We start from the raw sequence: 17178 nt of genomic DNA, 5'->3' as shown, positions 1-17178 counted from the left end.
AAGCCCAGTTATATTCATTTATTATGGACCACATATAAATTGTAATTAATCTGTTAAAATTGAGAAAATAAAATATTTGTTTCAGAGGACTGTATGGTTTATTGTACTTACAAAACATTTCTTAAGAAAATAATACAATGATCTGCCATTTTTGCAACTGACCTCTTGGCCAAATACTGCAGCGTTTTGCCCTGCCCACTTTGTAGAATCTGAGTATCTAACGATGAAGAACAGCAGAATGAAAACTTTTCAGTAAGTATCCTTCAAATCAAGCAAAAGTAATTTTGTGGGCTACGCATTTGCAATTGCCTTCCTTTACAACCTCCAGAGAGCTCTTTAGCATCACTTGAATTAGGACTTTGGGCAAAGAGCCTGCTCAAAATGAAACTACTATTATAGTTACTCTTGACCACGGTACATTGCTTTTCTGTCCCCAATGGCAGGCACTCCAGCAGTGTGAGCAGTCAGGGAGCACCACTAAAAATATAGATAATAAAATCTGTGAGAGTTCCCTGAAGCAGATACAAAAATGTATGTGCATTTGCTCCTTTTTAGAATATAATATTGGAAAGAAGAGACACTCATTGGAACACATGATAGCTTTTGCATTTCAGTAATTTATCTATAAACATCATATCATTCTTGAACAAGGCAATTTCCCTGTTGCATTGTTGTTATATTTACCATTTATGATAATTTGGGGACACATTTCAGAGTGTGATTGTTTATTTCAATCAACTCCATAAGTGTAAGTTGATTACAGAGGTGGAGAACTGTGAAAAACATCATTCATTTAAGAAAAGGCCTTTGAGCTTATAGTTAGCATAGTTAACATAGTTCCATCGTTTATTTAGGGCTATACCACTAAGGACATATGTTAGGGGTGAGTTTAAAAAGAGGGGAGGTTTTTTTTTTTTTTTTATTGGTTTGTATATCAGTTTTTAATGGATTTGCACTCCAGAAAAGAAGTCTGCTTAGATTTATGCCAGAGTCCAGGGCTATTTACAGATTAATGGCTTTTTTTTTTCTTCCTATACACAGCCTTCCCATATATACCACAGGCTACTTCAATGGCTGCAACCCACTTGCCAGAAGACAAGTTAACTCCTCTTTAGTCATGTCCAAACTATTACAAATTCCTTTTGTAGAATAATACCTCTCTTTGGGGCCACACCATATGGCTTACCCTTTCCAACTCCTATCTTTTGACCACATTTTTATCCTGTATTTGTTTCAGGGTAAATTGAAAATTCATGTGTGAGATTTGTCAAACACTGTACACTAAATTCCCAGCACCTCTTTGCTGTAGCAATCTGATGCAGGGGCCACTCTGGACCTTGCCACAACCTAGGACTTCTCGGGCTTACAAATGTAAACTCTGATGCCCACACTTTTGTCATAACTTTGCAAGCTTACTTTTTCCCTCCCCAAACCCATAACTCAAACCTACAAACCACATTAAGATGTTTATTTGCTCTCTGTGTATCAATATCCTTTTGGTTTCATGTCAGTGTAAGAAATTTCAATTATTTAGCCTATATAGTAAAGTAGGTAATTGTGCAGACCTCGGAGCAAGACTGCCTGCATTAGAATTCTGACTCCAACATTTATTAACTATCATAAGGGGAAGACACTTAACCTCTCTGACCCTTGATTTTTCTTGTCTGTAAAATACAGTTTGTAAGAGCTCATTTTTATAAAGAAAATACATGTTTTTTATTTGTTTATTTTTTTCTATAAAGGAAAAGATAGCAGATTACATATGAGACTTAAAGTGGACCAGGAAAATAAATGATTATATTATGAAAATATCAATTTTTCCTAAGGATAAAAATCACCTTATAAATGTAAACTTCTTGTATTTTAATCCTTTCTTCCATGTATTATTGGGACTCTATCCCAAGTGTCTCAAACTTTTCTATAAGAGTTAGCACAGACTTCATTGTTTTTAAAGGAACTAAACTAGTCACAACATCTTTTTTTCTTTTTAGTCTGGGTGTATGTATTTAAAAGTTTATCCCTACTCTTGCCTGTCATCGTGAGTTACCCTAGCCCACACCAAAGGAAAAGGAATGCAACCAGACTGAGATCATGACACCAAATATTGCCTTTCTTGACAGAGCGCTGCCATCCCTCATGCATAGTCAAACAGGCAAACTGGCACAAGTTCAAGACCTCCAGAAAAACTCATCGTTTCTCCACTTTCTGTCACCTTAATTTAGCCGCTGGCAAAGAAAAGCTTAACCATTGCTTCAAGAAGGAGGGTAGGTAGGAGAACAAAGATGACTTGCAAAATATAACATCTGAAAAATTGCAGTTCCTTTGTGCAGATTTGCTTTTCTCTTTAGTGGGGAATTTCTCACAAGTTCTGCCTTTACCTGAAGTGTCACATGGCTACATGAAACAACATTCTCCCCACTGCACCCACTCAGGCTGACAAAACAGCCTCATTTCAAAGAACAGTGAGAGTGAGAATTATTGTTTCCAAAACAGCATAGTCTTGAAGTCTTCCTGGAAGAGAGTTCCTCCATAATTTTCACACATCAAAGTGATAATGAAGTGAATTCAGACGTCCATTTTTCAACTCAACAGTTGAAACAAACTCATCTTAAATTCTTTAACTGAACTACATTGAAGAATTTGGAGGTTAAATTATGCTTTACTGTATGACATTTTGTATCCCAAATCACAAGTTTTAGACTGAAGAGTCTGTTCCTCCTGATTTAACCCATATTGAGTTTGCACGTTGAGAAAGCATTGATTTATGCTTGGAGAAGCAGGATAATCTGAATTCTTGACTCTACCAATATCTAGTTGTGAGCTACAAATTATATAATCTTTCTACTTCATATTCCTTCTCTTTATGAGATACAGACTAATTTACTATCTTCCCCTTTCTCATAGGAATTATGTAGCTTGGAATGTTGGCTTGCATTAGACTGAATATTGCTTCGTGATTCTTAATAGAAAATAAATAAATAAAAGCGGTTGAAGGAATAAGCTGTTCAGCTAAGAGGCCATATTAATTATTTAAAAATCTCACCAGAAATCATTACTATTTAATGTAAAAAGGACTGATGAATTTATAGGATTACAGGTTTTTTTTCTTTACAAATAGCTGTGGAAATATATTTGTGTTTTAATGCAAACATACATCAAGGATTAATATCAAATTTTGTATAATGTCATCACTTGTGAGAAAAAGAAATCAGCATATACGTAAGATCTTCTCAAGCATTGCCTTTTATATGGATAGCAATTAAGCAACGACTTCACCTTTAGATTAAACATATGTGAGATAAAATTTACAGAAGTTCATATATAAATAATTAATCATGAGCATTTTTACTTAAGCATTAGCCATGTTTAAAATATGTGTAGATGTGTGTGTATTTGAATGAGTGAGACAGCCTGTAAAACACAGAGTACAATAAATATAAGGAAATATTTCAAAATTAAAAAATCATGAAAGAAATTACTTCAGAAGATGTGTGGCTCTTCCTCATATTTTTAGCTATGCATAAAGACTAAATCACATTCTAAAGACCATCAGAACAAGACATTTCTGGCTATCTCACTGATGTGTATTAGATTCTTATTGAATAAATTATTCTTATATTTTAAACTCAATTTCCTTGTGCTATACTTATTCAGAATGGTGGTGAACTAGTCCATCACATGCTACAGTCCATAATTATTTGATTCATGGCATCTGAGGTACAAAGTGATCTCTTAGATCTTATTTTAAAACCATTTATATATATATATATGTTTCATTTCTTAAATTTGTTATATTTGATGACATCCCCCTGTATTTATAGACTCCTTCAGAAATTACTTTTTCTTAGTATGTATACTTTCACTAGGGAAGACCAAAGTTATTGTGCTGATACCTTAATTGATAATAATAATAACAACATATTACTAAAATAATATTGCTTTTAACTTGTCAGAGCTCTTATTTGGCCACACTTTAGCACAAATTCTTCTCCAATTTGCATCTCTTCCTTTCTTCCTTCTGGTTGTGTACTGAAGCTATATCTCAGCTAAAAGTATGCCATTTTGGTATTAAATGATTATTTTTAAAATGCAACTGGTTATATGGCACACACAGTATCTTGGGGATATGACTGAACTAATGAAGAAGAGAACAACTAAAATTATTTTTTTAAAGCTCATAAAACACCCGTAGGGAACAGTAGCCAATTTCTGTCATGCAGTCTGGGCCAACCGGAGACCAGGCGTGTTTGATCTCAAGATGAATACAGTCATCCTGGTAGGTTTCATTCTCCAATCATTCGTTCTCTTAGCTGTGATTGTCACTGAGAAACTCTTCATCAGTCCCTTTGACCACCTTCTCTGTCTGTCATTAAGTACATGAGAACTTCTGGACACTTTTATATCACAGGAAGCTGAGAAAAACACATTCCCAGGCCCTTTTTCAGCTCATCGCTGATCCAACAAGGATGTTTTGAGGATGCTGTGCCTCCAGTGCCTCCTTCCAGAGTCATACAAGGGAAGGGAGTCAGCAGAATTCTCTATACCTGCAGGGTTTAGCATACTTACTGGATGCTTGTAACACCTCTTTCTTTCCTCAAGACTGGTCTCCAAATGAGAAGGAAAAGGAAAAAGTCAAGAATGCCTGCCTTTTTTTATTTATAATGTTTTCTTCACCATTCTTGGTAAGGTTGTACTTTTATCCTTTTGTGTCATTCTTCATTCTTCTTTTAGTCCAGTCTCACTCAGATTAAGCTTATTTAGCAGAAAGATGTACTTCTCACATACATTTTATATATATATTCTTTCAGGCTTGGCCCACAATATGTTATCTAGAAGCTTTAGGAAGTTAGCAACTCTCTCTTGCCACAAACCTTGGTTTTCAAGCTAATGCCTTGTTCTGAGTTTAGCTACCTATCCTCTTCCCCTGAAGGGCCCTCCCAAATAATGAGATGGAAGTTAGAAATAAAATATAATTAAGAGGAAATCAAAACAGAATACTTCAATATTTAAAAAAATATTATCTTTGTTTTCTTCAACACAATCTGTACAGGAAGACAATAATTTAATTTTGGGATCAGATTCACTTCATTTTGTTACTTCTGCTTGCAGCCCTTGAAATCTTTCTTTCCTTTTTTGATATATAACACAATCTTTCACTTAAAAAAAAAACAAAAAACAGAACTTAGAAATAAATGATATGTGGAGAATACACATCTAATTAAGCACACAGGCAGACAGATGAACACACAGACATACATACACACATACAAATATTGATTTAAAAACCATAAATAAGAATTGTCACAAAAAACTACAAGGTGTTTTACTATTAATGTAAAATACATTCACATCTTTGAATGGTTGGGTCATAAATTACTAATTTTTTTTTTTTTTTTTTTTTTTTGAGATGGAGTCTCGCTCTGTCGCCCAGGCTGGAGTGCAGTGGCCGGATCTCAGCTCCGTGCAAGCTCCGCCTCCCGGGTTCCCGACATTCTCCTGCCTCAGCCTCCCAAGTAGCTGGGACTACAAGCACCTGCCACCATGCCCGGCTAATTTTTTTTTTTTTTTTTTTTTTGTATTTTTTAGTGGAGACGGGGTTTCACCGTGTTAGCCAGGATGGTCTTGATCTCCTGACCTCGTGATCCGCCTGTCTCGGCCTCCCAAAGTGCTGGGATTACAGGCTTGAGCCACCGCGCCCGGCCATAAATTACTAATTTTAACTCACAAGCCAATGCATATTTACTAGTAGTTTCTGAGAGGAGCTCATTGTAGAGGCAAGTTATAGGTAAAATGTCCTGAACCGTTCTGGCCATGAGTAGAAGGTGATGTAATAATCATCTATTTTCATATATGATATAGGCAATCCAGTTGTGACCAGAATATCATTGCTCCCGGGGAGTCATTGTCTTCTTCCTTCTAATTCTATAAATTCAGGCCCCATGCCACACCTATATTTGCCATATGCACAAAACATTTTCTTACCCTGGACTCATTTGTAAATCACAGTGTCCTTAGAATCTTTTTGGACTTATTCAGAGTTTGGTCTTGAAATTACAGAAAATTGCTGCTTCAAACATACAGTACCCATGACTCTACTGCCACAGCTCTAGCTAATTTCCTATCATGCTGCAATTGCACAAATCTGTGCAAATGCTGAAAATTCAGAAAGTTATCATTTAGTGAAAATAAGTTCTTTTACAGCCTTTCTTAAATAGCTTTTGCAAAATGCTTTCTGATTATATACACTTTCTTCTATGTGATTGAAAGGTTTGAAAGCATTTTTCATTCATTAAATATTTATTGAGTTACTACTAAAGGACATGCACTGTTTCCACTTTAGTCTAAGTAGTGCCTGGAAGTCTTTCTTCAAATGTATATAAGCACAGTTTCCTTCATTATTTTTTTCTTGTTTTCTCCTACAAACATCCTCCCTAGCATTGAGGATTTAAGGTACTTCCCTGGAAAAAAATACTGCCTTCAGAAGATTATAGTTTTAGTATTTCTTATTCAATAGTATAAGAAATATGTATTATCCTAAACTTGAAGAATATTTTGTAATCATTTAAATTCCCAGCATATTAAAAAATAGCTTTTTCCTATCTACTTTAATAAAACTATGACCTCTAATTTAAAAAAAAATATTTTTTCACTCAACAAAAACCACAGATCCTGATACACTAGGATAGTATTAAGGATTGGGAAGAGAGAGAAGGGCCAGCATCAAACATAGAATGTTAAGGTCCATAAGAGAAGACCCATACTTACCTATGATGGGAAACAAATAAGCAAACAAAATATACAGTTCATTAGCTTTTGAATATTTCTGCTTCAAGTGGAGTCAGTAAAGACATATTGGGGAAAACAGCACAATATACTGAGATATGTCATTTTGATCCAAAGTTGTAGAAGTAAATTCACACACATACACACACACACGCACACACACACACTCCATAAAGATAAATGCTCACATGTGCAATAGACAATTGTTGATTCAAAACAAATGTTTTGCTTCCACCCACAGGCAGAGGAAAGTAGTGACTCCAGTCATACTGTATTTGCTTTTCATCACCTGAAAAGCCATGTGTTTATGTTGAGTACAGAATAGTGTGTTAAGCACGTTCAGCTATTGCAATCACAAATTATTTAGGGTGACTGAGCAGATATACTACCTGTGATGATTGTTGATCTCAATACTACAGTAATTTCACAGTATAACTTACATACATAATAAATGCAAGTCTATAAATCCTTCCCAAAGATTTTACCCTGATCCCCAAATGTTACTCAGTTTAGTAGATATCACTGTGTAGCTTTGATGTGAAATGCCAATATGCCTGTGAAACTGCACGTTTATATTGTAAAGAATTCTGACAACTTGCCCAAGTAGAAGAAGCTGTAAAACCAAAATTAAACAGTTATGTTAAAAATAAGAATAGTCTTGATCTCTTAGACTAATTTGATCGCATATGTAATACAGAACCTTAAATTGCAAGGGAGGTATAAAAGGTATAACTTATGCATTAAAAATATCATGACTGTATGACAAAGTAACTCGATTTAAGATACAAAATACATATTATCAAAATATACAGGAGTCTCCTGATTATTCAAAGAAAGAAGAAAATAATTCAAAAATTTCTATAATTCCTATGCATAATTTTCGCTAATGTTTCAGCATTGTTACTTAAAAAATCTTTTCAAATATCTAGATGTTGGTTCTGGAAAGAAGCAGCAAATAAATAGAGATACTGTGGTGTAAACACGGAATATGACATATGAATAAATGTTTTAAATTATAAATAGGAGAAAATCAATATTATAACTCAAAAGTACTTTTACAAATGTAACCACAACTCATTTTATATAATATTTTTGATAATTTGTAGTTTAGAAAGATTTTTCAAAGTTTCAACAAACGTTTTGGAACTGACTGTGCTTATTGCTTTGTCAAAGGATGTCTCTCTCCAGCCAAACTAAATACAATCTAAATACCTCTCTTCTCGCCAAGGCATACTGTATGTAAGCTTTCATTTTATGATTGGATATATTTTTAGACTCTCTGATTGGATATGTTTTTGCTTATTTTTAGATTTTATAAGAAAAAAGGAATAAATATCAGCCACAAGGCTAGTTTCCCAAGTCTTCTGTTCCTGCCTGAAAAGTTGAAGAAACATATCAATGAACTTCTCTTTCACTATCCCCGTCATCCCGTAAGGAATAAATAATTTCCAGAGCATGAGTCACAACATTTTATGTTAGTTAAAACAATTATATGACACCAATAAAACAGGTATTTAATAGCAAGATATTCGGTATTCAAAAACAGCACGATATTTGCATTAGTCTTACATTATTGAACTCTAAAAAATAAGCGGCATGCGTATCCATTTCACCAAGCCATTCCACAGAAAGAAGAAGATATTTTTGGCCAAAAATGTAATTCCTTGAATATTTGATAAAGAAAATATCTTTTGACTTTTTTAAAATTAAAGTTAGTCCATTATTCAGAGCTAGGAAATATTCAGAGTATGAAAATGGAAAATATTTTGAAGTACTGGATAATTGTTAAGGCGTAAAGATAAGTTTCAGTGACAAAGATAATACTGGTAACATAAGCAGCAATGTGTATTGTGTAATAATTAAATGTTCAGTCATTTTCTATGTTCTTTATATCAGTTAACTCATTTAGGTTTCTGGCTGATTAATATCCACAGATGTAGAACCTGGACCATAAATAAGTCAGGTAACTTGTCCAAGTTCATATTAATGGTAGACCTGGCTTCAGCTTGGGATTTTAACCAGGGTTGAAGGACATGACTCTAAATTTTACATATGGAAGAAAATGAAACCTGCCCCTCTGAGACTAATGTGCATAATGTCCAAACTCCCCATTTATCTAATAAATGAAGTAAAAGTATTGTGACATGTGATTATAATAAATTTCTGGAATAATAGTAATAACATCCACACATTTGATCAAAATAAATCAGTTTTATGTAAAAAGCAAACCTTGAATTGAATGTTTTTCTAGGGACCTTCACTACAGGGGAATAAGAAGTGATGTGTGGAACTCTATAGATCCCACGAAACAGAGAAAAATGGGATTCAGTGAAGTCACTGATGGAAAGGAGTGTGATTGTGTATTCCAAATTTCACGTCAAAGTTCCCATGTGGCCCAGACTATTATTTCTAATCTAAAATGTCTGAGATTGCCTGGTAAGCCTGTGGATTTATACCTGTTGGGTATCAAGAGCTAAAATTTCACACCCATCAAGGTATTTGCTATTAAAAAACAGTAAGATATTTGTATTAGTCTTACATAATTGAACTGAATCAGTTCAGTTTTTCTGAATCAGAAACACTGATAAAGCAAATTGTTTATATGCTAGACTATGTTTGGAAAATATGTCAATTTGGGTTTTATAGAGTTTGATTTTTGGCCAAGTACAATTCAGAGAGTTTCTATTGAGTCTTTTGAAAATGTTACTTAAATCCTCATGTAACTTTCCGCTTACATAAATAAATTACCCTTTACCAAATGTTACATACAATATAAAACTCTTCAAAATCTTCTCCAGGCACTTGGCATTGTCTCTAACAACTTCTCATTTAAAGAGTGAGGGTGTGGTAACTGGCGATGGATTCTCACTATTCATACACTAGTAGTATAGTTTAACTGTGTCCCACAAAAATCATGTGTTGAAAACTTAACTACATTTAACAGTGTTGGAAAATGAGGCCTAATGAGAGACTATTAGGCCATGAGGGATATGTCCTCATGAAAAGATTAATGTCATTCCTGCATTATTGTAGGACTGACTTCCTTATCTCAGCAGTGGAGTGAGCTTGGCCTTCTTTTTTCTCTCTCCCTTTCTCTCTTCTTCTGCCATGAGATGACAAGAGAATGCTCTCACAAGATGCCTGTCCCTTGATCTTGAACTTTCCAGCCTCCAGAGTCCTGAGCCTATAACTTTCTGTTCATTATAAATTACCCAGCCTTGGGCATTCTGTTATCACAGCATGAAACAAACTAGGGCAAGTAGTATATGTTTTATCTACCCACAGAAAGTCTTCAGTCCTCAACCAGCTTCTATTTTCTTGGCATCCAAGAAATCTAAATTTTGCAGACCTTGAAATGAACTGTTACTTGGCCTTAGGCAAATTACTTAACATTTCAGAGTATTAGCTTTCTTATCTGTAATATATATATGTATCTCTCATCTGTAATATATATATAGTATGTATATGTACATGCAAATATACATACATATATTTGATAAATACTCATCAGTTGTGATATAAATGTATAGACACATAGATTAAATATATAAAAATACATACAGCACTTTTTATTTATACAAAATATACATGGTGTGTATATGTGTGTATATATAAATGTGTGTATATATAAACACATGCAAACAAGTGAACTGTCTGGTATATATAAACTGATAAATATTAGGCACTTATGAATGCTTTTAATTGAATTAAGAAGCAACCAAAAATAGAAAAAAAAAAAAGCATCCTGCATAATATCAGCATTCTATTCTGAATACTGAGTTTGCTCCCTAAGAACATTACTGTGTTATTTTTTAATAATGATGTCTGAGACTGGCAGGCACTTACACACAGTACAGAGGAAAATTCTCATCTTTCCACAAAGACATTTTTAAAAAGCAAATAATAAAATGCATTTTATATTTTTGCTAGAATGTTCTAATTCTCATGGATATGATATTGAGCTGATCCAAATGTAATAACGTGAAAAATCAATGAGATCTTCAAGGTCAGAAACCACATGTAGGCCGGGCGCGGTGTCTCATGCCTGTAATCCCAGCACTTTAGGAGACTGAGGCAGGCGGATTATTAGGTCAGGAGATCGAGACCAGGGTGAAATCCCGTCTCTACTAAAAATACAAAAAATTAGCCAGGCGTGGTGGTGGGCGCCTGTAGTCCCAGCTACTTGGGAGGCTGAGGCAGGAGAATGGTGTGAACCCGGGAGGCGGAGCTTGCAGTGAGCCGAGATCGCGCCGCTGCACTCCCCTGGGCGACAGAGCGAGACTCCGTCAAAAAAAAAAAAAAAAAAAAAAAAAAAAGAAAGAAACCACATGTATCAGAAGAAAGTGATATTAATATTGATACAACTCTCAGGATTCAAGATCTTAATATGTAAATGAACTTACATCAGAGTTCATTAACTGATTCTATTTTTTGTTTTAACATGTTTGTAGCTTCAGAAACGAGAAAAAAAAAAATCAGTGCAAAAACTTTTATGTTGCCCTTTCCTTTACCTGGAGCACTCTTACTCCACACACCCCCTTGTTTCATCTCTTGCTATTCAGGTCTTTGGACACTTGTCACCCCTCAAGGAGCACCCTTGCTAACATTTCACACCCATCAGTTTCTTTTTGTTTGTAACTTTGCATTACCTGATATTATATCATGTCTTTTGTTTACTTGTTTATAGTACCAATCCCTGGAAAAGTGTAGGGAATAGACCTTTTTCTCTTTGGCCCACTGTCAAGAGAGGAGTTAGAAGACAGCCTAGTGCAACCAGATTCTTAACAAGAAATGGATCTGATTATATCATTTTAGATCATTTTTGACTCTTCTTAAATTTTACATAAATATAAATATACAGTATGTACTCTCTGAAAGCTTACCCTTTTCACTGAGTCAAACATTTTTGGGGGGGAATTAATAATGGCACTGACTATAAGAGTGTTTTGTTCATTTTATTATTGAGTTGTATGCAACTCTAGGAATACACCACAATATTATACATCATCATGTCTTTACATGGTGAACATTTGGGCTGTTTTCACCTTTTGGTTATTATTAACAAAGCTGTTAGAAATATAAGTATTGTTGTAGATATATTTTTTATTAATCACGTGGAATTGCTGTCAATGTTTTTAAATGGGTGCTAAATTTTATAAGAAACTGCCAAACTGTTTTTCAAAGTGCTTTTAATATCTTACACCTCCATCAGTGACATATGAAAATTTCATTTCCTCCGGATCCAAGGAAACAATTGGTATTGTCTATCTTTTTAATTTGGGGCATTCTAATGTGTGAATGAAATGCTGTTTTGTATCATATTGTGGTTAAACTTTGTACATCCTAATGCCAAATATTTACATGTATTATTAGCCATCATATATCTTCTTTCGGGAAATTATTAAATAAGAAGTTTACTTTTCTTATTTGAGTGTGTTGTCTTCTAATTATGAGATTATACGATTTTTGAATGTGTTTTAGACACATAATTCTTATCAGATAAATGTATTGAGAATGTTTTTCTCTGCCTGTGTTTTACTCCTCAATTTTTGAGGGATTTGTTTTAAAGAACCAAAACGTTTAAATATTTTTGAAGACCAGATTAAAAATTTTTATTTTATAGTCCTTGTATTTTGAGTAGTATCTAAAGTTATGAACCTGCCTCAAGGTTATGAAGTTTTGTTTTTATTCCCTATGTTTTCCATTTTACATTTAGATATATGGTCCATTTTGAATTTAATTTCCTCTTTTCGAATGTCTCAGTTTTTAAATTAATTGTTATTTAAACTTTTTTTTTTATTTTCAGGTATAAGCGTATAAAAATACGCAAGCACCTCTTTAACTGTATCCTGCAAATTTGGTTACTTAGTGCATTCATTTCTTTTCAGTTCAATTGTTTTTAATATTTCCTTTGAGATTTTTTATTTGACTGAAGGAGTACTTACCAGTGTATTACTTAATTTGCAGATATTTCAAAATTTCCTTATTTTAAAATTGATTTTCACTTTCCCCAAATAATATACTCTGTAATATTTGTTGTTTTTGAGATTTACATGCTCCAGCGCATAATCTATCTTGGTGAACCTTCTTTGTAGACTTGAAAATAATATGTACTGTTTAACTGTTGGATGTGGTAGTGGTAATATCAGTTAGGTCAAGCTGATTACAGTGTCGCATAATTAATGCAACAAGTTATTGAAACTGTAATTCTGTTTACTGAATGTCTTTTGTGTTATTACCTTTATGTATTTTACATATAATATGTATACATATATACATTATAACCACAATGTACAATATAGTTTTTCTTTAAATTTCTAGTTTTCCTTAAAGGAATTGGAAGAAGACAAAAAAATTTTTATTTTACTAACTTATTTATCATTTCTAATCCTATAGATTTCAATTTCCAACTAATTTTCTTTCAGTCTGAAGTAAATCTTCTATTATTTGTAGTTGTGGAGGCCTAATAATTAATTCAATGTTAATTTATCTGAAAAACTATTTATTTTACCCTGGACATATAATTCTGTAATGACAGGTTTATCCTCCCATTTCCATTTATCTTCTACTGTATCTGATATACACTGAGTTGTCATTTAAATTTTTGTTTCCCTTGATATAATATGCTCTTTTTTTCCTAGCTGCTTTCAAACTTTTCCTTTGATCTTTTATTTTTAGCTGTTGAATATGATGTATCTAGATATAAATTTCTTTATATCTACCCTACTCAAGGCTCACCGAACATCTTGAATCTGTACATCAAGGTTCTTCATAAAATTTGGGAAACTTTGGCCATTTTTTCTTCAAATATTTTTCTGCCTCATTGTTACTTTCTTCTCCGTGTGATGCTTTAATTACACATATGTTCAACATTTTAGTATTGTCCTGCAGGTCCTCAGTATCTTTCCCATGGTATTGAATAATCGTGTCTCCCTGTTTTTCAAAATGCATTGTTTTTACGAGACTATCTTCAAGTTCATTGACCTTTCTTTCTACCATTGCTATACTATCCTTAAGCTGATCCAGTGAATTTTTTTATTTCAATTACATGTTTTAGATCTACAATTTTCACTTGGTCCTTTTTATACATTCCATTTATTTGCTATATTACCCTGTTTACTCATTACATCCACATTTTCCTATGAATATTTCAACATATTTTCCCCTCGATATATTTTGGTAGTAGATTTAAAGACTGCTAATTCCAATATTGAGCTCTCTTCAGAGTCAATTTCTATTTTTTTCTTGTTCATGGGTAACATTTTCTTTTCTTTTTTTTTTTTTTTTTTTTGACATTACACTTAACACTGACTGTACACTTAACATTGCCAATGTATTTTGTGAAGACTATAGATTTTAACTTGTTAAGGCTCATTTTCAATGTTTCGTTAGGGTGGACCTGTGGAAAACATAAGGTATTTTGTAAGCCTCTAACTATATAGGAAACTGTTGAAGGCCGAAAGAGTGAGGGTCATGATCAACTCAGTATAGCACTGGAGGTTACATGAGTAAACAGCAAACTGTTCTCATGACAGCTGGTTGTTAGCAAACTGACAGACTGCGTCTGCCGCCCAGAAGGAATCCTGAGGGCAGTCACGACCCAGGCACAAGCATTTCTTGTGATTAGGCACATCTGAAGCCTGTTAGCCATCATATGAACCTGCGATCAATCAAGCAGCTGACCAATCGTTAGCTCCTCCTGCCTGCTCTTTCTACCCAATAAATACGAAGAGCTGTGGAAGCTCAGGGTGGCGGCTGCCTTTGCTCACTAGAAGCAGTGAGCTCTCTTTTTCCCCTGGCCCTTTCCTTTAAAATAGTTTCTTTTGTCTTTAAGTTTTCATTACTACGGTCCGTGCGGCCCTTCCTTCAGTCTTGTAATGACGGTCTCAAGTAGTAACTGTGGCAGTCTGCCACAGGAAACACTTTCTGAATCTAAAGTTCTACCCAGTGATCTTTATTAGGCTTGATTTTAGGAACTTTTATCATTACTCTAGAGTAGACTATAAGAAATCGTTCTTACTCCTAATGCATAGTCTTTTTATTGCCTTAGCTGAATACCTGGGGTATCAACTCTCCTCTCTTGCTGGGCCAGAATTCCAGTATCTTTCAGCGTTGCTCAAACCCTAGTGTTTCCCTTCTGTTCTCAACTCTGTAATAATTGAGTCCCTACCAGAATATGTGCAGCTCAGCATTCAGTTAAGGCCTCAAAAACAAATTCTTCATAATTCAACTCTTCTTGACTCCATTTGGTGACTTGAGTATCTTATATATCTTATATTCTGGTTGCTTCAGAAGCCACAAGCTCTATTCTCTGTTTTCTCAGCTCAGAGGGATCATGGTGCTTTTCTTGTGTTCAAGCTCTCTGGAACAAATTGGAACATAGTCCAAAGGTGCAGAAGTGTGGCGGCTGGATAGCCCATCTTGAGAGGGGATTGCAGGTTCCCTTTTTCCAGGGATTCAATCTCAAGTTGCCTATGATGCTATGCCTGAAAATAGTTGTCTTACATATTTTGTTCAGATTTTATTTTATTTTATTTGGTGAAAGCAGTAGTCCCATATCAGTGATCCTACAATCTCTGACAGATGAAATTTCATTAAACATTTTAATTTCTCAAGAAAATAATTTTTCATTGTATACTACTAAATATGAATGGAATGGACTACTATGTAATACCTGATTTATGTATGTATTTATAAAATAAGCATAACATTTTAATAGTTGATTAAACATCCACTTTTAAAAATAAAATAATTTATTTCAGTTTAAATTAAAATATTTTATAAGGTAGTTAAGTTACTTGTACTAATGTCATTTAGATAAAATATTATAGTTATTACTCAGAATTATTATTGAAATTATAGCAGTAATAATCAAATAATATCTTCTGTAAATACTGACATAATTAAAAATTGTTTTGTTGTATATGGTTTATAGAGACACATACATATACTAATTCTCAGCTATATGTGTAATTTCCAGTATTATACTCAAAACACTAGACTTTAAAAACATTTTTAGCTTGCTCATTATCTACTATAGTAAAATGTTAATTTTTTGTTATTTTTTTCCAAAGGGAACAATTTAACTTAAGTATGTGACATAATAACATGCATGAGATACCAAAAATCCATCATAAAATCAGTTTACAATAAGTGTTACATTATTTTAATATCATATTCTTCTAAAATTTGACAGTTAATTCTTAAAATAACCACTAAAGTATTTTCTTAATTATATAAAAAGTTGAACAGTTGGTATTACCCTTATTTGTCAAATTAAAAATACAGTAACTAAGTAGAATAAAGCATTTAGAAAGTTCTGTCACATAATTTATAGACATGTTCTCAATTTAATATTAATTTTTCTAATAAATATTTAGTAAGCACTCCCTGTACATTTAGACATGAGTAACTTGGGATAAAGTAGTCAGCAATATGGGCATTATCTCCTTCATGAGAACTGATGGCTTAGTAAGATAATCACTTCGATTGAATTATTAAAATGAGTCAGACAGGCATTGTCTGAATATATACACACATGTGCACACATAACTACATACATACATATGCATGTATATTTTCATCTAATTCTCATGCTAACTCCATAAAGTCCTTGTTATCACCATTTTATTGATCATGTTATAGAGGTATATTTTACCAGTGTGTCATATTACAACACTGTTTATTCTTGTTATTGGTGGTGGTGGTGGTGGTGGTGGTGCTTGTTTTTGGTCACAAATTCTTGGCTTTCATAAAACACTGTAGAACACTCCTTACTATGAAATTCTTTGGCATGAAAGGCATGCACTGTCAAGATGGTATAAGAGAAACTACAGAGAACAAGGAAATTGCATTGGATTTAATCAACCTGACCCTATAATACTGCCTGTCTTTGTAACATAGCTCATCTTTCCATTTTTAATAGACAGTTACTTTTTTTGATAGTTACTACATTTTCTCTGCATTTAATATTAAGCTATCAGTGAAAACTTTAGCTAAAAGTGAACCTGTATCATTTTCTTTTTCTTCACTCTATATCTACATTAAGCAAAGAATGAACTCAGGTAAAGGTAGGTATAGTCATGTTCTCAGTCCTCTGGCTTCTCCCCTCCCCCATCCGCAGTCTCAGGCATCTTCTTTCTATAACTGTCATCCACGCTGCGCCCAGCCACCTGGCATCTGATGTGATCTGTGTTTGTATAGATCTTAGACTGATAGTATAATTCAGTCTAAGGTCTTTCAGACAACCGCTCTCAACTAGCTCAATCTCTTTGACCTGTGTTCTAGCAGAATAAAGGCCATGTCCCCTTGAAGCTTCCACTGAGAAACAGTCATCTATTAATTGGTGAATCACTTTCAACCACCTTACTTCCATCTGTGGAAAGCCTATGGTTT

Source organism: Macaca mulatta, chromosome 4 (assembly GCF_049350105.2).
Source record: "Macaca mulatta isolate MMU2019108-1 chromosome 4, T2T-MMU8v2.0, whole genome shotgun sequence".
Taxonomy (NCBI): Eukaryota; Metazoa; Chordata; class Mammalia; order Primates; family Cercopithecidae; genus Macaca; species Macaca mulatta.
Note: the sequence above shows the minus strand (reverse complement) of the source record.